Source organism: Gymnoscopelus braueri, assembly GCF_963280865.1.
Source record: "Gymnoscopelus braueri genome assembly, contig: SCAFFOLD_113, whole genome shotgun sequence".
NCBI lineage: Eukaryota > Metazoa > Chordata > Actinopteri > Myctophiformes > Myctophidae > Gymnoscopelus > Gymnoscopelus braueri.
Window position 1 is genome coordinate 160,023 of NW_027660441.1, and position 27,881 is coordinate 187,903.

Consider the following 27,881-nt stretch of genomic DNA (forward strand, 5'->3'; position numbering starts at 1 on the left):
TAGATGAAGATGGCAGCAAGAACAAGGATGAGGTAAGATAACTGTATTTGGTGTCACAAGAACCTTTCGGTTTTGATTCCATATCTGATTGTATTAATAACTTTTCCCTACATGTTTGCTCATTATGTAAAAGTGGTTTACAGAGTTTGTTACATTCTAATGGACTGTTCAATTGAAATGTTCCGTATGCATTATTATAACAATGAGTTAATACATTGCAAGCTTAATCTTAAAAGTATGCCATTTACTGTATACCGATAAGGGAATAACAAGTGCAAACAATGTGCACCCGAGCAGAGAGGCGCATTCAACTGTCTCGACTTTGCCAGGATACAAGAAATCAGACCCCATATCATTATGTGCAGACTCTAAAGAGGTGGTGCCATGGTTTTGCACTTTTTCTGTTTTTCATGTGTCTATGAGGTTGAATGAACTTCATTAAGCCCCCTGGTGGTGTTTTTATGGTGTTTTATGTCTTCTCTGACTATTTTGAGTTTCTACCTGGAGGCTGAAACCTTGAGGGTCAAACGTGCCAATAGAGAAACAGCGCTTTAGTGACATAGTAAAAACATACCCTCCCCCTCATTATCATAACACAACAGGTGTGGGCATGAGGAGGAGGAGGGACTAGGACAGGTGGGTGGTGCTAAGGTGGTGGAGGAGGTGCTAAGGTGAGAACCAGGTATACTTAATGAACTGGAGGCGTGTCCACATAAAAACATAATTTTAACAATTTCTGGACACTTTTTTGAAAAAAATCTTCCTCCTCCTAGTATAACCATAATACCTGATGATTATGTTTTAGGGGGGGGGGGGATCACTGAAAATCACGGCACCCCGTCTTTAACACATTCGTTGTCAGGTATTATTTAATTCATCCCCCACTGCCAGCGGTTTAACCTTATTTTGATGATCCACAGAAAAAAAAATCTACTCGGATGTAAACAAACAATGTCTCGGTGGAAAGACGAGTCTCTCTTCTTTCCACCGGAAAAAAAAACATTGTAAGGGCGCGGTCCCACAATGCAAATGCATGGATTCTTGGTCTTGCGCATTTTTTCCAAGAATCCATGCATTTGCATTTACAAAGTATTGGCAGATTCTGCCCCAGAGGTAAAATAAAAGTGCGGTGGGATCGTGCCCTAACCGCGATTCTGTAGTTATCGGCAGTTGAATATAGCTTGTTTTCACCAAAAACGCAATCTGGGAAAATAAATCAGACATAAATGTGTTTTTATAAATCTGATAACATTGTAGCGTACGGGGTGAAAATGTTTTAGATGGCGTCATTTCCGGGTGTATCCTTCTCTCTAAGTCAAGGCATCATTCATAGGTTGGCGAAGAGCGCCCTCTAGCGTAATCACTAAAAACACCAGGTGAAGTAATATTACGTCATTGGTGGTCAAGCGTTGGATTTGAGATGACGTAATATTACGTACATGGCAGTGAATGCGTTAACATGCTCCAGGGGGTCCCCCACAATCATTTTAAGATTATTTTTCTTTAAACACAAATCTTCTCCTCTGGGGGTTCCTGGCACAGCATATTTTAAGTAGGGGGTCCATGGCCAAATACATATTAATTTGGGAGGAAAAGTTTGAGAACAACCGTAATAGGGGACTTGATATGAGATTTCCACCATCCCTTTACCAAACATCACATGTTAGGGCGGGTCATTTAGTCACATGGTTTCGTAAAAGTCAGGGAGTTCTTGTACTCACATGAATTGTGAATATTGAATATTGAAATTGAAATGGATATTATTTGCGATGTATGACTCCATGAAGTGTAGATGTGTGGCAAAAAGGAAACGTCGCAGCCGGGCGACGCAGAACGCATGGATGCATATTTATAGCAGAAAGAGCTTCACATTTAACCCTACTCAATTCTGAACCGATTCTTAAAATAAAAAATTCTCTATTAGCTGTGAAGGGTCTTCTTTCATGTGTATCAGTCATGATAATTGTTTTGCCATCAAACAATATCAAGCAAAAAGGAAACGATGGCGGATCCTTCTTCTCTCCAGTCCATCCTAGCCCTGAAACATGAGTGTCATACCATGACAGTCACGGAACCGAAAGTTCCTGGTTTTTGATTTTTTGACATTTACAACTCTCACATGTACATAAACGTTCAGATTTCAAATATAAAGTGCTTACCCACGAGCCACGGATGTTACAAGTTTATCCGACCTGTGATAAGAACCCGTATTTCCCGTATTGTTCAATAAAAAGCATAATTTTATCCGATCGCCAGCCATTTTCTAATATTTTTTTGTAATGTAGCAGAGTGCAATAGTGTCACATAGTTGAAAGCACCGGAGAAAATTCGAAGAAAATGGCCGGCGATCGGATTAAAATGCTTTTTATTTAACAACACGGGTACTTAACGGGTACTTATCGCGGGTCGGATCAACTTGTAACATCCGTGGCTCGTGGGTAAGCACTTTATATTTGAAATCTGAACGTTTATGTACATGTGAGTTGTAAATGTCAAAAAATCAAAAACCAGGAACTTTCGGTTCCATGATGCTTGTGACAGACGAGCGTCATGTGAACCATGGCTACAGTCCATCCATCGCGCAGCGCACCTCCCCAAATGGAACCGTCGTCCTAAAACACCCTCGCCCCGGTTTTAATCCGGCAGCCACGGTCCGCGAAAAAAATGTGGCAGTGTGTTTTAGGACGAGCGTTCCGTTTTCCACCCGGTTGCTGTTTTTTTCTTTTTTTTTGCTGTGAGAGGGGGGAAAAAGCGTGTGAAATTGCAAGTGTGGTGTGAGGCGTGTGAAGAGGTTAAATTGCATGACTCTCACTCTCAAAGGGTGAGACTTGGCAGCTAGTCTTATGGCAGTGGTTCTCAACCTTTTTAGGCTGTGCCCCCCGGCATTGAGTGGTATGAGAACTCCCTGCCCGTATTCATTAATCATGGACTGTTCATCCCGTTGTGGACTGTTTAACAACTGTTATAGAGTTACAGACTGTTGAACAACTGGTTAATATGTGTAGTATGTGTTGGTTTGCACACATGTGGTTGAGTTCATGTGTGTTTGATGTCTGTGTTTGTTTGTTTGTAGTTGTGAGTACATGTGTTTACGGTTATGAATGTGTTAGTGTATTGTTGTGTATTGTATTTGTGTGTCTATTTCATGAAACAAATCAGATCATCAGCCTCATATGCAAAGCTTAAGTACAACAGAGGTTTAAAGACATGTCCTGTTTTCTTAGAGTGACCTCAAAGCTGTTGATGCTGTAAGCTCAGACATAACAGATAGTGTTGGAGAAGATGACAACACAACACCTGAAAACGAGTCTTCAGATCCCAGCAGCACTGTTCCTGCTCCAAGTGAGACAGGTAAACACCTGCATTCAATAAGTCACTACTTGGATGTTACAAAAGTTAAGAACACATAACAAATTCACACAACTGAACATACTTGGTTATTATTAGAGCAATCTGTAAGTACTAAACAATTGCTGTACCATTAAAAATGTGAACGCTAGTATCCATATGCTGGAGGGAACATTGGCCTAAAATAGCAGATCTACAAGCTAACAACACTGCACACTGCAATGCGTTGTGACTATGAGCAAGTATAAATGCTATTTTAGCAGAAGAGATTCAGGGTAAAGGGGAATAAAGAGCGGACTAAGTACAGACTGGACCCCAGTCAATTTACTAATTATAAAGGATTTAAATTCTTAAACTATATTTCACTGACTTTCAGGAACACATTAGATATCACAAAATATCTTCAAATGAAGCAGCATTGCGATGCTTACAGTAAATGTTTAATCCGTTTATTTAATTATGCAAATACTGTAGGTTCCATCGATGGAGATAGCAGCAAAAACAAGTATGAGGTAAGATCAAGTTGTTTTTTTGTGTCTCAAGAACGTTAAGGCTGTTTGCACCATATCTGATTGTACTAATAATTTTTAACCGCATATTTTGCCATTTCGTTTTTAAAGGTTTGCGTTTAAATCAGATCCTATTTAAATAAACAAGTTTGTTAGAAGGAAGTGGTTGGCATAGTTCCATATTTGTTACATTCTATTGAAGGGTCAATGAGAACATTCCTAAGTATTACTAATAGTTATACTAATACACAGACTGGTACAGACTATCCTTTGTGCCAACAGCTATCAGACTATACAATGTATGAGAACTCCTTGTCCTTGTATGGACTGTTTGTCTCGTTGTGGACTGTTTAACAACTGTTATAGAGTTACAGACTGTTGAACAACTGGTTAATATGTGTAGTATGTGTTGGTTTGCTCGCATGTGGTTGAGTCCATGTGTGTTTGATGTGTGTGCGTTTGTTTGTAGTTGTGAGTATATGTGTTTACGATTATGAATGTGTCCGTGTATTGTTGTGTATAGTTTTGGTGCATGTATTTCATGAAACAAATCAGATTATCAGCCACTATACAAAGCTTAAGTACAATACAACGGTTTAAATAAAATTTCCTGTTTTCTTAGAGTGACGTCAAAGCTGTTGATGCTAGAAAATCAGGGATGACAGATAGTGTTGGAGAATATGACTACACAAAACCTGGAAAAAAGTCTTCAGATACCAGCAGCACTGTTCCTGCTCCAAGTGATATAGGTAAACACTTGCATTCAATAAGTCACTACTTGAATGTTACAAAAGTTAAGAACACATAACAAATTCTCACAACTGAACATACATGGTTATTATTAGAACAATTTGTAATTACTAAACCATTGCTGTACAATTTAACATGTGAGCGCTAGTATCCATATGCTGGGGGGAACAGTTTCAGAACACCTGAAATAGTAGATCTACAAGCTAACAACACTCTACAATGCAATGTGTTGTGACTTAGAGCTAGTATAAAGGCTATTTTAGCAGAAGAGATTCAGGGTAGACGGGAATAAAGAGCGGACCAAGTACAGACACGAGCCCAGTCAATTTACTAATTATAAAGGATTTAAGTTGTTAAATTATATTTCACTGACTTTCAGGAACACATTGACTTACTTGACTTAATCCTCTTGGCCCCCTTGGGAGCATAGGGCGTCCACCATGGATCTCCACCTCACTCTCCTCTGCGCAATGTTCTTTACTTCTTGCCAGGAGGTCCCCGTCTTGGTCAGTTCACCAAGTGTGGACCGCCTCCAGTTGGATTTTGGTCTCTTGCCTTGAGGATTGTAGTCCAGAGCATGTCTTGCTATATTACTCGGATCCTTTCTAAGTGTATGGCCAATCCATCCCCACTTTCTAAATTTGATTTGTGTGTTGATTTGCTCCTGTTTCATGCATCTCCACAGTTCTACATTTGAGATCTTGTTGGGCCACCAAATCCTCAGTATGTATCTGAGACAGTTGTTAATAAACACTTGCAGTTTATCAGTGATTGATTTGGTGGTTTTCCAGGTTTCACAGCCATAGAGAAGGACAGACTTTACATTTGAATTGAAGATTCTGATTTTTGTGTTTCTGGAGAGCTGGGAAGAGAGCCATACAGGTCGGAGTGTTCTGAAAGCGTGTCTTGCTTTGTTGATGCGCAGCTCGACATCTTTATCAGCTCCTCCATCTGTGCTGATGTTGCTTCCCAGGTAGACAAACTCGACCACATCTTCCAGGGGTTTCTCAAGTGTGATCGGTTGATGGGATTTGGTATTGAGCCTCATGACCTTGGTCTTCCCAACATTAATCTTGAGTCCTAACTGTTTGCTGTGTTCATGTAATCTGGTGGTCTTGCGTTGGATGTGTGCATGTGTTCCTGAGATCAGAGCCAAGTCATCTGCAAAATCGAGGTCTTCCAGAGATGTTCAAACGGGTTCCACTGTAGTCCTGTCCTTTGACCATCCACTGACATTTTCATGATCCAGTCGATGGCGATTAGGAAGAGGAGGGGTGACAGTAGGCAACCTTGGCGTACTCCTGTTTTTATGAGGAGGGTGTCAGAGAGCTTACCATTTGAGATGACTTGACCTGTGAATCCATCATACATGCATTTGATGATGTTGACCAGTTTTATTGGTATACCATAGTGTCGAAGCAGCTTCCACAGTAGGGTTTAACACCGGGAATCCCGGGATGCGGGAATCCCGGGAATCCCGAGGTTATTTACCGTCCCGGGAACTGACTTCGGTTCCCGGGATCCCGTTTTTTTCTTGTTAGAAATGAATACTAATTAGTAGAAAGGCCTATCTACAGCGCGGAGGAATTACTATTATAATTAGCCAAGTTACTTGCCATCGTCCCGTTGTGAGAACCAATATGGGACGCACTGAATGTAACAGTAATGAACAAAATAAAACACAAGTGGCCGTGATGCCACCCTGCCTGCCCTGCGCACGCTGATTTCACCGTTTCCTCTGCTGTCAAACAGTAGACACCAGTTGACTAGTGGAGATTCAACATCAAGTGAAACGCTGCATAAACAGTGGGTAGGTTTGATTTCGAGCCTATATTCCAGCTTAAAATGCGCAATGCTTTTAATAGAGAGAGACTGGAGAGAGAGAGAGAGCAAGAGAGAGCTCGTGCGAGAGAGAGAGAGAGAGAGAATTAGACCGATGTGGTCCGATTTTTTTATCATCATTAATTTAGCCTACCCTACCTACGCTTGCATTTTAGAACGTTCAAACTACCATTTTACTAGAACTACCCAGTAGAACAAGTGAACTGCACAACAGCTGTCTGTCTCATTGATTGTCAGTGGCAGCACATGCATGTGCACATCAAAATCACACTACAAAACCCGACATTTGATCAACAACAAAATATAGATTAATACATTTGACAACATACAGCCAACATCCCAAAATGGAGTCTTAATATCCAGCAAGTAGCCTAATATAAATTAAAAACTGCAAACAAATTACAAGTTTAGGCTATCAAATCAATATCCTACAAAAGTAGAGATAAGCTGTGACCTCACCGGCGCTCTGATGGACAATAAATAAATAATCCTTTTGCAAATTATCTTGTCAATAATGATACAAATGGAACGTTTATTTCAGCAGCTAGAGTTTGACATTGTTTGAGTGCGTGTTGTTGGGTGCACAGCGCAGCTCCTCGTTTAAGTTAATTGTCTTCACCCGCTGCTGCGCAACAGGGCAGATCTCCGCCAGGGCACTATATTATATTTATATATTATATTTATATGATTTAAAAAATCAACTTAAGTCATTATTAGTGCAAGTTCATAGGTGGACACAATAGGGACATTGGGCACCTCAATATAAAATTGGCTATTTAAGTATCTACATATAAATGCATTTTAGTGGGTACTTTTTTTTTTTTCACCCTTTAACGGGAATTCCCGGGAAGCCCGGGAAAAGGTCTGAAAATTCCCGGGAATTAAAATTAGCTATTTCCCGGAAAATGTTAAACCCTATTCCACAGGGTGTTTCTGTCCAGACTGTCGAAAGCCTTTTCGAAGTCGACAAAGTTAATGAATAACGAAGACTGCCATTCAATGCACTGTTCGACAATTATTCTGAGTGATGCGATATGGTCTGTACAGGAGTTATTTTTACGAAAACCTGCTTGTTCTCTCCTGAAAATCTTGTCCAGTGGATCTTGTATTCTGTCTAGGAGGATACGGCAGAGGATTTTGCTGGGGACTGAGAGGAGCGTGATGCCCCTCCAGTTTTTGCATTCACTGAGATTTCCTTTCTTTGGAACTGTGACGATTAACCCCTCTTTCCAGTCATTGGGAATCTCCTCTTTTTCCCAGATGTCATTTAGAAGCCCATGGAGGATCTCTGTGGTAGCGTTGGTGTCTGCTTTCAGTACATCAGGTGGGATGTTATCCTTCCCTGGTGCCCTGCCCAGCTTCAGTTTTTTGCTGGCTTTCCTTATTTCCTCCTTAGATATCCTACCACAGTTCAATCAGAAACACTCTCGTCTTAGTAGATTCAGTTTACCATTTATTGACACAAATGGAAACAATTAAGCTTGGCATTAAAGCTCCCGGCTCTCGGGAGAATATTCACTGAATTTTGTCGAAGCAGCTTGCTAAGCATATATTCAGAGAAAGCTTATACAAATCCCCATAGGGATACAATGACAACAATAGCAGTACTTTGACATATTAGTTAGAATTAGCAGATATACATGATACACAAGTATTTGAGCCTATATGCAAGACTCTAAACAAGCAGATATACATGATAACCACAAGTATTTGAGCCTAAGCCAGACTCTAATCAAAAGGTGGAGGATGGGGTGGAGGAGGAGCTAGAAAAAATGCATTAGTTCAGGAACCAAGAAAGACCTAGAGGATAGAAGCCGTATTTAAAGGATCCTCTTTGCTCATGCGTGAGCTGTGATTGGATAATGAGTGTGTGACGTAATGAATGGGGAATAGAAAGCTGGTTACAGCTTTGGCGTGCACGACTTCCGTGTCCTGCATGAACTAACGCTATGCTTCATTTCAATCAGAAACACTCTCGTCTTAGTAGATTCAGTTTACCATTTATTGACACAAATGGAAACAATTAAGCTTGGCATTAAAGCTCCCGGCTCTCGGGAGAATATTCACAGAATTTTGTTGAAGCAGCTTGCTAAGCATATATTCAGAGAAAGCTTATACAAATCCCCCAAACTAAAAATGCATACTCTCTGGTTTCAGCCAAGCGGCAGCTAGGATACTCAGAGAGTGCATAACAGAAATTCCCCCCAACACACGGAAGCCAACGCCAAGCCTAAAGAACGCCTTTATCAGTCATACTATATTATGTGAAGTAGCAAACCTGCTACTGACTTAAAATAGAATGCGCACGCATTCTGAAGTAATTCTACAATTATGTGATGAGACTATGTGTCACAGCAAGCTTGCTGAGGACCTCTGCATTTAATTATTAAGCTATACTAAAAGAATGCAGCATGCATCTTTTTAAACAAAGAGGTCATCCTACAATAAATGAGATATATAATATGTATGTGTTCAATCAGCCATGTTAATCCTGTACTTCAGGAGTGCCTCAAATGCAGCATGCATTTATGTGTTCAACAGCCATGTTGATCCTGAGCTTCAGGAGTTCCTCAGCATTTGATTGTTAAGCTATACTAAACAAATGCGAGCATGCATTTATATGTTCAACAGCCATGTTGATCCTGAGCTTCAGGAGTTCCTCAGCATTTGATTGTTAAGCTAAACTAAACAAATGCGAGCATGCATCTATGTGTTCAACAGGCCTGATGAATGCAGAACCTGAACCTTGATTCCTGAACTCAGAGTCCTAGACGGTGTCCTAAAGCGATGTCCACTTTTGTGCCGCACCGCGAATAGGAGCGAAAAAGGACATTCTATTGCTTTCCTTTTTAAATAAATCTGATGAATATATATAGTTATGAGAAAAATCTATGTGTAACAGCAACTTGCTGTAGACCTCAGCATTTCATTATTTTATTATACTAAAAGAATGCAGCATGCATCTTAAAAAGAGGTCATCCTACAATTAATGAGAATGAAGTCTACTACCATGTGTAACAGCAACGTGCTGCAGACCTTCCTATCTGCACAGATAAGAGGGATGCAGCATGCGTCCGTAAAAGGACAACTATGTAAATTGGAATGTGTACTATATGTAACAGCAGCGTGCTGCAGAATGTACTATTGGGTTGAGATTCCACTGGTTGCCTCTAGCAACGCAACGCAACACCCCTGAAATCACCACTGATTAATAGCATGTGTGCAACAGCAGCGTGCTGCAAACTTTCCTATCCGCTCAGATAAGAGGGATGCAAGCCTGCATCTGTAAAAACCTATCTGAATGAACCCATGCCATTGCCAACCACTTTAGAATGCAGACTCTTATTTAACCGTCTCCTCATACAGTACATGCCACTCATTGCTTTTTGAGCAACTTCAAAGTTTAAGCCGGGACCAATGTAGCTGCACAGTAGCCCCGCCAATGCGGAAATGAGTGAGTTATACAGATGCGCAGCAGTCCACATCTTTTGCAGAGGAGACGGAGCCGGGCCGTAAACCATGACTTTGGCTTTCCCTTGACGGTCAGGAACAACATCCGTCTTGCCTCGCCAGAGGACTTCTTTGCAGGTACTGGATCATGGAGAACAGAGACAAAATATGGTTTTAGTTAGGGTTAGGGAATGGTTTGGGTTGGACTTCAGTGCTAAGCCTTTTTTAGAAAGGGCATCCTTTCCGAAAAAGGCAGAGCAAGGAATTTTTGCTCTCGCCATCTTGTTTTTGAAAGAAAGTCTTTTTGGGATCCTGTTACTCTTTAATTTTAAGGTCCTTGTACTTTTACATTCTGTTTACTAAGTCTTTAATCTAAATTCTAAATCTTAGCCCTAAGTTCTTTTTGGCTGTTTCGCCTTTCCTAAGAAAGGATTCCCCATTAGGGTTAACCATTTTCCCTTTCTTCAAGGTTTAGGTTTTTAGGCATGTTTACAAACTATAAATAAAATTGCCAGTGAACTTTGTGAGGAATGTTCACTGGGGACTGTGCATGGCAGGTACGTCCAGTCATCCTGAGTCCCACCTTAGTTGGACCGCATACCAAAAATCATCCATAGTCTCATTATAAGAATGTTTACAGGACTAGGACTCAATAAAAGATTTAAGAATACAAATGTAGTTATGGACCCAACCGCGATGGAGGGGCGCAGTCTCAAGCGAACTTGAGCCACGGGAAGCACCACCGAGCGCGCTAAGGCGCGCGAGTTGCCGTGCTGAACGTTGCGAAGTTCGCTTTGAGCCTACTCAGCCCCGTCCGAATTATGTACCGATAGGCACAGAATAGTAAATTATGTTTGTGGGGACTGCGTTTGCCCCAACTGAACCTCCCAGTGACTACTGGTCAATCCTAGTGCGTCTTTCCTGAGACTAGAACAATTCTTTATTTCTGCTACAGGGGTTAGGCTTAGAGTAATGAGAACCTTAAGACATTTATTTTTAAGGTCCTTATTATTTTGCATTTGTTCATCTAAGTCTTCCTAGGTCCATTGTTTGATTATGTGTGTCTTTAACCCACTTAGTCCTTTTGAAGGTTGAGTGGGCATTTGGGTTGACTAATCTCACACCTATTTTGGTCTTAAGCTATGGGTCAGGAAGAAGCCCCTTGTCTTCCCCTAGGGTCGTTGATGCTTCTGTGATTGTCCTCAATCTAGTATCTAGGTCAGGTGTTACTCCTCCTTTCTCTGAGTGGGTCTTTGTTCTTTTAGTTCTCTCTGAGTACCTGGTGGTCTCTTTGTGTTTCTGTGAGTTTGTTTGATTGAATTAAGAAGGGTTGGTTTGTGTGTTTCTAATGTTTGTCATATTAAGTCCCTCTGGAAAAATTGTACCTAATCTGTTTATCCATTGTCTTTCGTTATATTGTCTTTGTCCTAGTGTCCAATTTGGGTTATGTTCTAGGCCAGAGACTTTTAGGGAATTTATACCATGTGTCATAAAGTGTTGAACAATTATTAAATTGGTCTTCTTGGCATTATTTATATTATATCTATGCTGGTTTAATCTGGTGGCGATTGTGTTTTGTGTTTCACCCACATATTGAAGGTTACATTTGGTGCAGGTGATTAAGTAAATACAGTTTTTAGTGTTAGCTTGTATTTTTTGTTTAATGCCAAACACCCTTTTGTTGTGTCTGTTGGTCACCATTTGGGTGCTTTTAAAGTAATGTGGTCTCCTGTTAGTTGGTCCATTCGTTCCTTTAAGAGTGCTGTGGACTAGATAATCTTTGAGGTTCTTATTTTTTCTGTAGGCTGAAATGATTTTACACCCATTTAAAAGAGTGTTTCCTCTGTTCTGGAAATTCCTTTTTATCCTGGTGTTAGCTAATTTGCTTTGTGAGGAGTATGTAGTTACCAGAGCCAGCTGTGGGCCCTGGTATTTTTCCTTTACTTCCAGAAAGGTGTCTTGGGCCTTTCGTAGGAAGGTCCTTGTGTACCTCTTTTTCGTAGGGCGCAGAATAAGATCTTGCAGGCTGTCTTAAAATCCTGTTCTTGTGTGCAAATTCTGTGGAATCGTAGTAGCTGTGATTTAACAATGCCTGTGTAACAGTGTGGTGGGTGGAATGACGTTTTATGTAAGAGAGCGTGGGTGTCAGTTTCCTTAAAGTAGACTTTGAGATCTAATTTTCCACTGGTGTTAAACAGTGGTCCTTTGAAAATGGTTACATCCAGAAAATCAATTTTGTCTGTGTCTGTTACAAATTTTATAGTGATGGATCTGTGATGTGTGTTTAAAACTTCAATAAAATCTTCAAATTCCTCCTTGGAGTGCTCCCAGATCCCAAAAATATCATCCAGGAATCTAAAATAGTGGGTTGGTTTTAGAATACATTTTTTTAATGCTGTTTCCTCCCACATTGCCATGTAAATATTAGCATACGAAGGAGCAAACCGTTTTCCCATTGCTGTCCCCTTTGTTTGTAAATAAAACTTATTGTTAAATTCAAAATCGTTCTTGGTCAGATTAAGGCTTAACAATTCTAATAGTTCAGCATCTGGCCTTCCCCTATCCGGATATTTGTTGAAAATTTCTTTCACTGCCCTCAACCCTGCATCCGTCTCAATGTTGGTGTATAGGCTGTCAATATCAATTGAGAATAACAAGGCCGTTTGTGGCATTGTTATTTTCTTGATTTTTTCAACAAAGTCATAAGTGTCTTTCACATAGCTCGGATGCTGGGTTGAGAGAGGTTTCAGGAAATATTCAACAAATTCTGCTGTCTGATAGGTTTCGCTGCCACAGTCAGAAACTATTGGTCGGCCCGGTGGGATTTCAAAGGGTACGGTCCATGTGGCCGGGTCTTTATGTATTTTTGGCAATAGATAGAAAACTCTTGGTCGCGGTGTATCCTGACCCGAGAGGTAGGCCTCTTGTTTGCTACTTATTATTTTCTTCTCTTTCAATTGTTTTATAATCCTCTTAGCTTCAATTGCTGTGTTTTTGTAGATTGGTTCCCTCAATTCTTTGTAATGGTTTTTATTACTAAGTTGTCTCTCTGCTTCAGAAATGTATTGGTATCGGTCCATTATTACTATGCAGGATCCTTTGTCAGCAGGTTTGATTATAATGTCTTTATTCTTTGCTAGTTGTCTAAGTGCCCTTACCTGTGGAGTTGTCATGTTGTCTGTTTCTTTCAAGTGTCCTGGGATCCTGTTCAATATCTTACTGTCTTCTCTCAGTAGTAATTTAAGGCTGTCTGGGAGGGAGCCGTCTGTTGGTTCCCAGGTGGAGCTCGTCTGGAACGGTGTTATTTCTCCCCTCTGTCCCATTCCAAAATGAGTGGCTAACTTTATCCTTCTATGATAATCTGATACATCTTTTTCCAGTCGCTTGGTCTGTTGTTTGTAGATGTCCAGTGTGGGAACAAATGATAATCCTTTCTCCAGAACGTCTCTTTGAGCTTGGTCTGGTTTGAAATAGTGTGATAAGTTAATTATGTTTGATTTTTGCCCCGTCTGCATTAGCCTTGTAGGGCATTCCAGTTTAAACTAGTAATCCAATTCTCTAGTATTGCTTTGGCTGTTTCTGGTACCCAGTGTATTTTGTCCCCTTCAGGTACTGGATCATGGAGAACAGAGACAAAATATGGTTTTAGTTAGGGTTAGGGTTAGGGTTAGGGTTAGCAATAATGACGTTTGCACCTTTTCCCTCCCTGTCTGATTTACAGTGTTTAAGATGTATAAAAAGTTCATCCTACAATAGTGTGAACTATGTGTAGCAGCAGCATGCTGCAGACCTCAGAAATTATTTTATTAAGCTAAACTAAATTAATGAGTGTAAAATGTAATAACTATATGCAGCAGTAAGCATACTGCGGACCTTACCCATCACGCACAGATAAAGGAATGCAATACAAAACAGAATCATACTACCTAAATCAGTGCAGTGGAACCCAGCCAACACTTTCAGCAGCATACTTATGTCTGATGTCAATCTCAGATACGTAGATAGCAATCCACGAAAGCTTCAAGTTCCACAAGCATGCAGAACACCACCTAGATGACTTTTGGAAAGACACGCACACAAGAGCAAGCATGGAATCCTTCTCCTCTGGACGCTGTGGAGATCTGCAAGCATACAGCTGGATTATCTCATTCACTCATGGTGAACATAGTAGCGTTCATGGCTGCAGACCGGCAACCTGCTGCTTCATTGTGAATGCTGGAACCAAGCAGCTGAAGAGTACTGTAGCTGCACCGTTTGCATCTTTAAGACTTTGTTTGCAATAAGGCAATTATTTTTTAATTGCAATTATCATCATAATGTTTTTCTTCTTTCTGCAACCATCCAATGAAACTTAATCCAGCAGCACCTGTATGAGACAGAGACAAGTAAACACCCTTTATCCTTGCAAAGAATAATGACTATTATATGATTTCCGCCTTTCACCTGCTGGGTTTTTTGTCCAACTCGAGATGTGGCCAGACGGTGCGTAACTTGCTTTAGTACTTAAACAGACAAAGTATGCATCTGAAAATATTTGAGGTGAGAAATAAGCAATGCACTAGATAACGTGCCTCAGTCAGCAGGGGTCCCTCTGTCTGCCCACTGCTGACACTATGTTATTATGTAGCAGTAACCTTTTTCCCTGTTTCATGATAATTAGTATCCTCAGCATAGTAGTAGTAGCAGCTCAACTGCAGTAGAATGAGTAGCACAATAAAATAGTAGCAGCATTTAGCCAAAGCATGATTTATAGCTGTAATGTTAGCAGCAAGTATAAGTAGCTTTTTAGTAGTAGAATCAGTATCTCACACTTTTAGAACTAACAGCAACCCAACCTGAACCTTCCCGGCATCCGTGATGGAAAGAAGGTCATGCCATCAAAAGCCTTGGATCACCATCATAGCAGTCGCTCATAAACGAAAACAGAAGCAGTGTGAATTCAGCAATGAATATCCCTTAACAATGACATGGTTAGCTAAAAATGAAGTAACATGCACTTACTTCAGTGCACTAATGAATCCGCTCCCTGCATCTAAGCCATAACGCTGATAGGAATTGAAGCAGCAGAGAATCAGATTAACCTTTGTTTGCCCTCTAAATGGCACCCCCTGGAGGACAACCCACACCAGTTGAAGCAATCGCCCCATTTCTCAAGACTTCGAATCCACCATGAAGTAATTATCTATTTAAACATCTGCAAACTAATCCACCCACATAATAGTTACCTGAACTTGAGCGATAAATTAAGTGAATAGAACAGGAATGCAAAAATAACAGCTTCACTGAGTGGATCATATTAACTTGACTATCCCATGATAGTTGTGTACCTATTTAACATGACAGTTACACTGCCATAATGCCTGCACATGACCAGTTAAGAAAGAAAACACCCTTGCCCTTTCACCTTATTCTCACACGGTAGCATTGAACTGATCTGACCATGATATGACTGTGTCAGTTGCATAGACTACAATACCCAAGATGCATTGCTGTATTGAATGAAACTTCCTGATTACTCCCAAAAGGAGTAGTCACGTGACACCCCCACGCCGTGTTGCCAGATTGTAAGAGAAACAAGCGCCAAGTCTATAAAAACAAGTCGCAAAACAAATGATTAGAATATTAAACATTTTTTGCACCATGATTACATATGAATCTGGGGTTCCTTCACATGAACCCTGTTTAGTAATCATATTTGCTAGTGACTAAAGAACACAATCCCAAAGTCGCTTATAATAAGCAGACATGGCAACACTGATTTGATACACATGCTGTGATTTCCTTTCCTGGCTTGAGTACATGTCTGAATTTGACTTGTCTTATATTATGCCCCGTTGCACACAGATTGTCTACTACAGCCTTGATAAGTATAAACATATAATAAAAGCATTTGTGCTAGCAGAGCACTACAACTGTTGGAAGCTCTGCTTGAAGCTTCAGAGCCAACTATGGTACTGCACCATGTATTGTGGGTATTTCCATAGTCAAGAGTGCCTCAGCAGAACAGCATTAGAACTTAGAAGCAGTACTTATTTTGAAAAAAGATCAAACTTTCAGCTAAAAATTAGCTCCATATACACTTCTATACCTGAAGCAATAAAAAATGCTAAAATAGCCAAGTTTCATTACCTGATGAAAGCTCTTTAAAACCACTGGAATGTCTTCTGCTGGGAATAAAAGGGAGTAGCCTACATGGGAAGCAAGCTGCTGTGTTAACTTTGCCGTGCTGTACAACAATCAAAGCTTTTACATGGCAGCAAGCATGCTATGTTAACTGTGCAGTGCTGTATAACACAAAGATTCTATATGCAGCAGCATGCTGTGTTAGCTTTAAGCTACAAACAATTGAAGTTTTCCACATGGGAAGCAAGCATGCTATGTTAACTGTGCAGTGCTGTATAACAAACAAAGCTTCTAAACACATGGCAGCAAGCATACTATGTTAGCTTTAACTACAATAATTCAAGCTTCCACATGGTAAAAGAGAGTAGCCTACAACCAAATCAAGCTTCTACTGTCTGGGCAGCAAGCATGCTGTATTAGCTTTGTGCTACAAACAATTCCGAACTCCTACATGACAGCAAGCATGCTATTAGCTTAAGCTATGAGCACATTAGTGTTTAGCAGAAATAATAGAAGAAGCATTGGCTGCTGTAGCAGTGGTAAAAGTCAGCATCATTAGCAGAATCATCTCATATAACACCAACATATCATAGAGCAGCGCACAAAGCAGTAGATAAGCAGCAGAAGAAGCTCGCAGCAGCTAGAAAAAATGCATTAGTTCAGGAACCAAGAAAGACCTAGAGGATAGAAGCCGTATTTAAAGGATCCTCTTTGCTCATGCGTGAGCTGTGATTGGATAATGAGTGTGTGACGTAATGAATGGGGAATAGAAAGCTGGTTACAGCTTTGGCGTGCACGACTTCCGTGTCCTGCATGAACTAACGCTATGCTTCATTTAATGTTTAGGTCTTGTCCTGCTTCCTCAATGACTGGTGGGGTGTCTGGGGGGAGTCTATTAAGGACCTCTTCAAAGTGTTCCTTCCAGCGCTCGAGTTGCTGGGACTCTTTGGTGAGAAGGTTTCCCTGCTTGTCCCTGATAGGCCGGCTCGTGGTCCGTTTTTTCCCAGACAGCTGACGGGTTATTCTGTACAGTTCTTTAGCGTTCCTGTCTCTAGCTGCTACCTGAGCTTCATTGGCCAGCTCTTCCATTTGTGCTTTCTTGTCCCTCTTGCAGCTTTTACGGACCATCATGTTCTTTTCTTGGTAGTCTTGTCGGAGGTGTTTCTTGGTGTTGTTGTCTGTCTCTCGATTGAGTTTGGCTTTGATGTCACGTCTAGCTTCGATCTCCCTCCAAGTTGCATCTGTGATCCAGTCTTTCCTTCTGGGGTCTCTGTAGCCCAGGACGGATTTGCAAGTGTCAGTGATAGCCATCTTGCATCTTTCCCATTTGTTGTTTATGTTTTCTCCTTCTGCTAGGGCTTGGAACCAGTTGCGAAGGTGGATTCCCCATTCTTGACATGTTTTATTATCCTTCAGTTTCCTTGTCTCAAACCTTCTCAGGACCCTGTTTCCTTCTTTCCTTCTTCACTGCCAGTTTCATTTTGAGTTCTCCCACAAGAAGATGGTGGTCGGAGTCAATATCAGCACCCCTCTTGACTCTTACATCCAGGAGAACTCTCCTCCATTTCCTGTCTATTGCAAAGTGGTCAATCTGATTTTCAGTGTGATGGTCAGGGGATATCCATGTAGCTTTATGGGTTTGTTTGTGTGGGAAGAGACTGCCTCCAATCACAAGCTCGTTGAGTGTTCAGGAACACATTAGTTATCACAAAATATATTTATATGAAGCAGCATTGCAATGCTTACAGTAAATGTTTATCTGTTTATCTAATTATGCAAATACTGTAGGTTCCATGGATGCAGAAAGCAGCAAAAACAAGTATAAGGTAAGATCACGTTTGTTTTGGTGTCTCAAGAACGTTAAGGCTGTTTGCACCATATTTGATTGCACTATTGTACTTTTAACTACATGTTTTGCCATTTAGTTTTTAAAGGTATGCGTTTAAATCAGATCCTATTTAAATAAACATATTTGTTAGAAGGAAGTGGTTGGCATAGTTCCATATTTGTTACATTCTATTGAAAGGTCAATGAGAACATTCCTAAGTATTACTAATAGTTATATTAATACACAGACTGGTACAGACTATCCTTTGTGCCAACAGCTATCAGACTATACAATGTATGAGAACTCCCTGTCCTTGTATTCATGAATCATGGACTGTCTCGTTGTGGACTGTTTAACAACTGTTATAGAGTTACAGACTGTTGAACAACTGGTTAATATGTATAGGATGTGTTGGTTTGCTCACATGTGGTTGAGTCCATGTGTGTTTGAAGTTTGTGCGTTTGTTTGTAGTTGTGAGTACATGTGTTTACGGTTATGAATGCGTCAGTGTATTGTTGTGTATAGTTTTGGTGCATGTATTTCATGAAACAAATCAGATTATCAGCCACTATACAAAGCTTAAGTACAATACAAAGGTTTAAATAAAATGTCCTGTTTTCTTAGAGTGACGTCAAAGCTGTTGATGCTGGAAAATCAGGGATGACAGATAGTGTTGGAGAAGATGACAACACAAAACCTGGAAACAAGTCTTCAGATACCAGCAGCACTGTTCCTGCTCCAAGTGAGACAGGTAAACACCTGCATTCAATAATTCACTACTTGAATGTAACAAAAGTTAAGAACACAAATTCTCACAACTGAATATATACTGAGTGATTATTAGAACAATCGGTAGTTAATTTACAATTTAACCACTTGAACGCTAGCATTCATATTCTGGTGGGAACATTGGCTTAAAATAGCAGATCTACAAGCTAACAACGCTTCACAGCACGATGCGTTGTGAGCTAGTATAAAGGCTATTTTAGCAGAAGAGATTCAGGCTAGAGGAGAATAAAGAGCGGACCAAGTACAGACACGACTCTGGTCAATGAACTAATTATAAAGGATTTAAGTTATTAAACTATATTTCACTGACTGTCAGGAAAACATTAACTATCACAAAATGCCTTTAAATGAAGCATTATTGAGATGCTTACAGTAAATGTTTAATCTGTATATTTCATTATGCAAATACTATAGGTTCCAATGATGGAGATAGCAGCAAAAACAAGGAAAAGGTAACATCACATCATTTTTTTTGTGTCACAAGCACATTAAAGGAGTATTTCACCCCCAAAATCAAAATCAATTACACACCCCATGAAGCATTGAATTCATGGAGATTGTTTAGAGACCCAAAGAGTATCCTACTGAGTCTCCTATTGACTTATGACCCGGTCATCAAATTATTGGCTCAGGAATTCGACAAAAAAATAAAGAAATCTCCATGAATTCAAGGCTTCATGCCATGGGATGTGTAATTGATAGAAAACTAGAAAAAGTGCTCCTCGGAGCACAGGTCTCCGCCAGGTCAGGTAGGTTATTGTGGGGCAGCAATGTTCGGAATTTGCCAATCAGGACTGAACATGAAAAATCGGACGGAACCAACTTGATCACTTGAATATAGAGATAATGGGTACAGATTTGCATGATGTTTGGACAAAATTTGTAGGAGTAATATAAAAAAGAAAAGTATTGGAAAAATCGGCCTCCTGGTGGCGCTATAATAGGGCAATGTTAAAAGAGTGGCATTTGTTCTTCAACGTAGTACGAATGTGCATGCAAAGTGTCACCGCAATCGGACGCTGCGTTCATGATTTGTGGCATTTTGTTCAAAACGGGCCACTCCTGCAAACTTCAGATGTCAATGTTAGCCAATCAGGATGGAATGTGAAAAATTAAACAGATCCATCTTGATCACATGACTATATGTCATTTGTACCGATTTGCGTGAAATTTGGATAAATTCTGAAGGCTTAATATCAAAACATTTGTTTTACATATAAGTCGGCCTCCCTACGAAAGGCAAATATGAAAAATGCAGGGCCTCTAGGGAGTGTGCATGCAAAGTTTCACGCAGATCGGTGCAGTTATAGTTAAAAACGCGAATCTGCCTTTTTTAGCGCCACCATGAGGCTGATGAATTTTCGTGGGTACAGTGTAGAGAGGCGAGGTAGAGAGGTGGAGAGATAAGGGTAGTGAGAGAAGAAAGAAACGTCCGCCTTCGTTGAGAGCAAGCAGAGAACGCATGGGCGGTGTCCAAGCCACAAACACCTGATCCGTCTTCCTCTAAGTCTTTGATCTGTTTACATACACCCTCAATGCCCTCACCGGCAGAGACAGTGTAGTGCAGTCTCTCATCTTCCTGTGATGAAAACGGGGGCGGATGAAACGCCACCAAGTTCACAGGGACACAAGGCGCAAGCGGGTTCTTGGGAATAAAACAAGCTAGTTTTAATCACCACCCGGCCGTCGCCTTCACCAAACTGCATACATTCACCCTGAGCAGACAAGGCGTGAGGGTCACTGACTCACTTAGTGGAAACTAAGGCTATCAGTAACGCAGTCTTGAGCGCCAGATGGTTCATGCTAATCTGGAGCAGTGGTTCAAAGGGCGCCTGAGATAGGGCGTCCAGCAATAGACCCAGGTCCCAGGACGCATCAGGGACTTGGATACTGGCAAGAGACGTCTTGCCCCTTTCATAAACCGGCCCACCAGCCGGTGTTGACCCACAGTGTCTCCGCCTATGCCAATGTGACACACCGAAATGGCTGCCAGATAGATCTTTAAGGTGGAGAAAGCCCTGCCCTTGTCCATTAAGTCCTGTAGAAAGGACAGACTGACCATCAAGGGGGCCTGATAAGGTATCGTGTGAGTATCTTCACACCATAGCTCGAACCTGCGCCATTTCCCGACGTAGAGCTGTCAGACCGAGTATCTACTGGGTGCCTAGACAGAGGAGAGTATGGGGGGTGGGTCTGGTCTAGAGTTTAGTGGGCCTAGGGTTCCCCTCAGGTGGGTAGAGGGGAGTATGGGGGTCACTGAATTGCTCCCTGGGCACTTGGAGCGCAGAAGAGCAAAGTTAGGAGCCAAGGAGACCCTGAGCTTCTCCTCTCCCCCATGTCTGACGTGCAAAACCTCCAACAGAAATGATATGCCATTTCAACAAAGACAGTTTTGCAAACGATACATGAGGGATAAACTTGTATCTTTGCCAGATCTCACTCCAAGTGGCTTAGGGAGCCTGCGCTCTCCTCGTTCTCAGCTCCTCCAAAAGCAAATTAGCATTTGGGATGCAAACGATTTATAAGTCACGGCACGCTGGAGGACGGAATGAGGAGGAGGCAGAAATTAAGGTATTGGAATTTAGCTAATGCGTGAGGCTGAGAGGAGTGTCTCTATGTTTTTTAAGCAAGTATAGAGATGTTCATACCATTCCAATGGGAAGTTTAATATAAGGGGTCAATTCAAATGGAATAATATCATATGGTGCAGCAATCTTCACATTTCAACGTGTGAAATGTGAACACAGTTGCTCATGGGATAGCTTTACAATTGCATAGCTGCCCCCATCCCCCCACCCTTTCAGGGTCAATGAATTATTTCAAGGATGTACAATTTCCACAAACACATGATTCTAACTGCACAACCAATATTTAACTGTGTAGCTAGGACTCTTTACTTTCATATAAAAAATAAAGAAGAAAAAAAGGCTTAAAGGGATATTTCACTTTCAAAAAAAACTTTTGGTCATTTTATCGTCTACTCTGGCTTTTGTGAGCCCCCCAGACCGTTTTTAAGTTGCTTGATTCAGTATTTAGATATTTGATATTCCTTTTATCAGACACGCCCCCTTCCTATACAAACCCATTACAACACCTCAAAGTTTAAAAACTCAATTTTTAACATGTTAGATTCATCAAAAACACCCGTCCTTGGTTCTGGTGACTCACCCTGCCCTCCTAATACGCGAGGGGGGCGTGTTTTTTCGATAACTTTTTTCATTTATTTTTAATATTTTTTTGGACAATGAAAAAAATGTAATACAATAAAAAAATTAAATAAAATAAATGAAAAAAGTAATCGAAAAAGCACGGCCCCCTCACGTATTAGGAGGGCAGGGTGAGTCAGCAGAACCAAGGACGGGTGTTTTTGATGAATCTAACAGGTTAAAATGGAGTTTGAAGTTATAATGGGTTTGTATACTGTAGGAAGGGGGCATGTCTGATAAAATGATTATCAAATATCTAAATACTACATCAAGCAACTTAAAAACGGTCTGGGGGGCTCACAAAAGGCTGAGTAGACGATAAAATGACCCAAAGTTTTTTTGAAAGTGAAATATCCCTTTAAGAAGCCAATATGTCCTGAAACAAGTAAGATTGTCAGCCACTATACAGTTGTGTTTCAAAACAGTTAAACATTGATGTACTGTAGATAATTCACATGTGGAATTGACCATATTTCTCAGAGTGATCACAAAGCTGTTGATGCTGGAAGCTCAGAGGTGAAACATAGTGATGGAGAGGATGACACAACAAGTGAAAACAAGTATTCAGATACCAGCAGCACTGGTCCTACTAGTGAGACAGGTAAACACCCTCAACAAAGATGTCATTGCATGTTATGAACAGAAAACACATTCTCACAAGTGAACATGATGAATAATTAAAACTTCTAACTGAACACCTCAAAGTTTATTACATTGACTTTCAGGAAAACACAAGTTATGACCAAATATATTTAAACAACACAGCATTGAGTTTACTGTAAAGGTGTAACCTGTATGTATTGATACAAATAGGTTCCTTCAATGAAGTTAACATCAAGAACACGGCTGAGGTAAGAAAATTGCGTTTGGTGTAACGAGACCTTCAGGGCTTTTTAATCCGTATCTGATTTGATTGACAAACTGTTTTCTACCTGTTTGATTGCTCATTTTAAAGGTCGGCCAAGGACAGCAATCTGTGAAGATTTCTGAAGAGATCAGCCCAGAGGAGAAACGTTCAAGAGAAATTAATGAACTGCTTTGCAGACTTCACCTCAAAGACAACTATAAAGATAAGTTGACAACTGCTAACATTCTGGAAATAGGCTCTTCCATAAAAAAGCCCAATGAGATAACTGAGAAAGATTTAGTTCATACTTTCCTTCAGAAGTTGTTGATGCTAGACCACAGAGCCAGGTACATTCCAGTAACAGTAGAAGACAATTTAAAAGGCACTCAAGATTCTGAAAGGGTTTCCACAGATGAAAGTTTCTATGATATTTATGACAGGGACAATTTAAACACTGATCAGAGCACGAAGCAGTGCCATGTCCATCCAATGGATGTTCAGATGGCTGTGTTTCACTGCTCTGATAGCTTTCTCAGGCAAAATATGATTACCAAACTTTCACAGTGTCAGTATGCCTTACCTTTGCTTGTGCCTGACCCATACACAATGGATATCCAGTGCCCTTTGTGGACATTTAGGCAAATAAGAAAAACATGGAAGGTAACTGATAAGTCTGCAGGTGCCATCACAAGTAAGAATTTGCCTATTTGCCAAGCTGAAACACATATGGTGTCATTTTTACGCTTTGGCTCAGTGTCATCCTCTAAATCTCAGCTGATGAATACCTTAATCAACGACCGCCACAGCACATTCTCCCTGCCTGATAGATGGTATGGCAGAGATTGCCTGGTACTGTCCTGCTGGAAAACCAAATGATGCGTTCTCTGACTGTGTTGCCTTCTGTAATCTCCATGGAGATGCTCTAACACACGATAAACAGCGTGCAATACTGATTGATAAGGCTTCAGTTAATGTTGTCCTTTTACCTACTCTGAGAAGAGATGATAAAATAGTGGCAGACCTTATCAAGGGCCCAAAACCTCTCATTTGTCTTCTTGCTGATAATGACTCTGTTGCCAAGGAGATCAAACCAGGAAAGTTCATAATGGGTGTGAAGGGTAGAAGTGAGTCAAATGTGGCTGAAGAAATTACAGAAGTAATTACAAACATTCTGTCAACAACAAAAACATCCTTCCAACTTGAAAGTATGGGAAATGTCTCTGGAATCAAAATAGATGAAGACCCTGCATGCCAAAAAGGGAAATTGGCTGCTCAGGATATTCTGGATTTGCTCAAAGGAAAAGAGCTTTCAGAGATCAAAGACACATTTCTACCATGTCATGGCCAGTTGTGGCATGAGTGGTGCAAAATAAACAAAGACCTGTACCACCTAAGAGGACACATTGAGGAGGACAAATGTGTCAAAACAAATAAACTGAAGCAGATAAGACAGGAACAATGTGACAAACCATCCAGTGATCTGATGCAGATGTTTATTGAAAAACTGCAGTCTCTGGAATTTAATGAAAAGCTCTACTTCCTAAAATGGATTGTATTCTATCTGGATGACAGCTTCACAGATAAACTTTCTGAAGTCAACCAGGCATATGATGCAAAGTGGTCTGAGGTCTTGGCTTTGAAAAAGAAAACAGAGAAGCATGACAATCCAGATGAGCTGAAGACAAAGATAAAGGAGTTGGAGGATATTTCAAACCAACTTCAGTCAGCAACTGTTGGAGTTGAGCACATCTTGAGAGAGATAGGACAAATCTATGAAGCCCATGCAGATTGCACTGATATTGAAAAATGGTCTCATTACCCTAAACTGGCGGCAGAGCTTATGATAGCAGGTCACCCAATGGAGCTGATGGATGGAGATGCAGCTCATGTGCCTTTAACATGGATCACTAGTGTTCTAGATGAGGTGAAAAAAAAACTAGAAGAGAGAGAAGAGAAGAGGGTTTTTGTTTTATCAGTTTTAGGCATCCAGAGTAGTGGAAAATCTACTATGCTGAATGCAATGTTTGGATTGCAGTTTGCAGTAAGTGCTGGCAGGTGCACTAGAGGGGCCTTCATGCAGCTATTGAAAGTGTCAGAGAAGATCCAGACAGACTTAAAGTTTGACTATCTCCTGGTTGTAGACACTGAAGGACTGCGTGCTCCTGAGCTGGCAGGGCAGGACACTCGTCACCATGACAATGAATTGGCAACATTTGTCATTGGCCTGGCAAACATGACTTTGATCAACATCTCTGGAGAGAATCCAGCTGAGATGCAAGACGTTCTTCATATTGCTGTCCAGGCCTTCATGAGGATGAAAACGATTAAACTGACTCCAAGTTGTATGTTCGTTCACCAGAATGTCGCAGCTATTGATTCTGGTGAAAAAAACAAAGTGGGAAAGAGACGCCTACAAGAACAACTTGATGAGATGACCAAGTTAGCTGCCAAAGAGGAAAGCGTTATTGCAGAGTTCTTCAGTGATGTCATTGCATTTGATTTAGAAACAGATGTGAAATACATTTCTCAGCTGTGGGAAGGCAGTCCACCCATGGCCCCTCCAAACCCAGGTTATAGTGAGAATATCCAAGAGCTGAAGAGCATGATCCTTTCAAAAGCATCACAGTCTAATGGAATGACACTTTCAGAATTCATCAGCAGCATTACAGACCTTTGGGGTGCCCTGCTGAATGAAAGCTTTGTTTTCAGTTTCAAAAACACACAGGAGATTGCACTGTACAGAAAACTTGAAGAAGAGTATGGGAACTGGACCTGGGATTTAAGGCAAGCAATGTTGACAACTGAAAACCAACTTTTCAACAGAATTGAAAATGAAAGACTTGAACAAATTGAGGAGAATGATCTTGTTGAAGAAATGATTAAGGCTCGTGAAAAAGTGGATGAAAGAATGAAAAAGCACTTTGATGATAACAGGGTTAAAGATAGACTGGCTCAATGGAGAGGACGATTTGATTTGAACATTAAGAACTTCTACGATGATCAGGTGAAAGGGGCTAAACAGAAGCTAGAGAAAGTTATTCAGCAGAGAAATGCTCGAAAAAAGCTTGATGATAACAAGAAAGACTATGAAGACTTGCTAATCAAGAAGAGCCAAGAGCTTGCCCACAAGTTAAAAGGCAAGCTAAATGATGAAAACGGACTTGCAAAGGAGTTCAACACTGTTTGGGAAAAGTGTGTTACTGAGTGCACTGCCGGTATTACTCCCATAAAGGAGATCAACTTTCCACAGGATGTGGATTCTGTCCTCAAAGTTAAATTCCATGATATAAAGTGGTCTGACATCGAAAAATGCAAAGTGGAATACAAACAAATAGCAAGTACAGCGAATTATAATCATTATGTACACACAGTTACAACAATGTTCAACAAGTTAGTGAACTTCAAGTGGTCTAATACTCATGCATACTTTCAGCAGGTGAACAGATTCATTGAGGAAGTTGAGCATAGGTCAAGTGACTTAATTAAGGCTAAACCTGTTAACACTACAGGGTACAACATCAGTTACCTGTACGAAGTAGCAATTATGGTCCAAACCAAAGTGAAAGAATTTGGATTAAAAACAAATCGTGCCCTTAAAGCAGAGTTTACAGTTGATCTTTTACTTCACGTATTTGACATTGCAGAGGAATACCTTTCACAATCTCACAGGGAATTCAAGAAGAATAATGATGCACGCGTTTATTTGGAAAACAAAAAGGAACAATACTATAACGTGTTCAAAAGCTATTGTAAAGGTAGCTCATCTGCAGCTGTGCTTGCTGAATTGCTTTGCAGCGAAATGAAGAATTCAGCAATTCAGGCTGTATGTGACAAGACTGCCATTGATTTGGCTCGAGAGATGAAACTTAGTCACCCTCCCTTCAGTGGGAATAGGCAGAAATTGGAGACACATGTTCTAAAATCACTAGCAATAGCAAAGCAAAACAACTTTGACAGTTACATGAACTACATCAGACATCCAAGGAAACAAGTTGAGCTGTTTATAAAAGAATCTGTTGATGAGTACATCTCCACCAATGGGGACCAGGTAAACCGTATCAAGAAGAGTAATGTGGAGGATATACTGTGGCGTCTGAATCAAGCACTGAATGACACAGCAGACGTCAAAACTCGTCAACTCAAAGACACCGACATGTGGCTGAAGGAGTTTTCCGGATTGTTAAAATCTGACCTAAGATTTGCCACCAACTGTTATCGACATTTCAATGACATAAACACATTTGGCTTTCTTAAAGAGCAGATTAAGAAAGGCTTTGATTGCATGAAGACGGATCTGAACAGCCTCTCATTCAACATGGGGGATGCCCGACAGAAGCCAGATGAAATTCTTATCGAACAACTGTGCAACTGTTGCTGGGTAAAGTGTCCTTTCTGTAGCGCCGTTTGTACCAACACTGTAGAGGATCACAGTCTAGAGGATCACAGTGTCACTTTTCATCGCCCAAGAGCAATTTCTGGAGGTTCCTATAGAAAAACAGAGGACTTTGTCATTGAATTCTGCACAACTTTGGTTGCAAGTGATAAAAAATTCTACCCTTCAAGCACCTCAGAGGAGAGCATCCCATACAAAAGATATCGAGAAGATCCAGACTGTAAAAAATGGAGTATTACCCCTGATAACTCAAAACTGACATACTGGAAGTGGTTTGTCTGGAGATTTCAAGAGCAACTGGAGGTCTGTCATGGCAAAAAATTTAAAGGCGCTGGAAAAATCCCTACAGAATGGAATTATACAGTAGAGGAAGCTATTGATAGCTTGTAGTGTGTGAATGGCCCACAAACAACCACAACGTGCTTCCAAATACCATAATTATTATTTAAGTTAATGTGGTTGAGACTGTATCAGTTATTACTGGAATGTTATGGTTCATTAGTGTGCCTGGTCTGCTTGATTCTCCCCCCCCCCCACTTTTTTTTAAAGTAACTGTTGTGACAGTGCTGCGTGTGGCCATGACATCATCATCACTCATTCAATTGTGGCTGTGACTAACCCCCACTGTCTCTCCTCTCTCATCAGGCTGGCACACCCAGGCTGGCACACCTGCAGCAGATCCTCAATTGCTGCCGCCCCAATTACCAGCCTGTATAAAAGCCAGCCAGTTCGGTTGCACCCCAGACAAAGACCCAGCAACAACCTCAATCCCCACACTGTTGATTATGTAGGCTAG

General features: G+C 40.8%; 1 pseudogene across 1 annotated transcript; it reads left to right on the forward strand.

Annotated features, from left to right (window-relative positions):
- On the forward strand, positions 1–27,802 carry LOC308081559 (interferon-induced very large GTPase 1-like; annotated as a pseudogene). The gene is made up of 12 exons (XR_013935102.1): positions 1–32; positions 3,225–3,351; positions 3,823–3,860; positions 4,480–4,606; positions 17,811–17,848; positions 18,475–18,592; positions 19,054–19,091; positions 22,326–22,446; positions 22,659–22,696; positions 22,801–25,963; positions 26,741–27,070; positions 27,731–27,802. The product of XR_013935102.1 is annotated as an interferon-induced very large GTPase 1-like (transcript).
- The last annotated feature ends 79 nt before the right edge of the window (positions 27,803–27,881 follow it).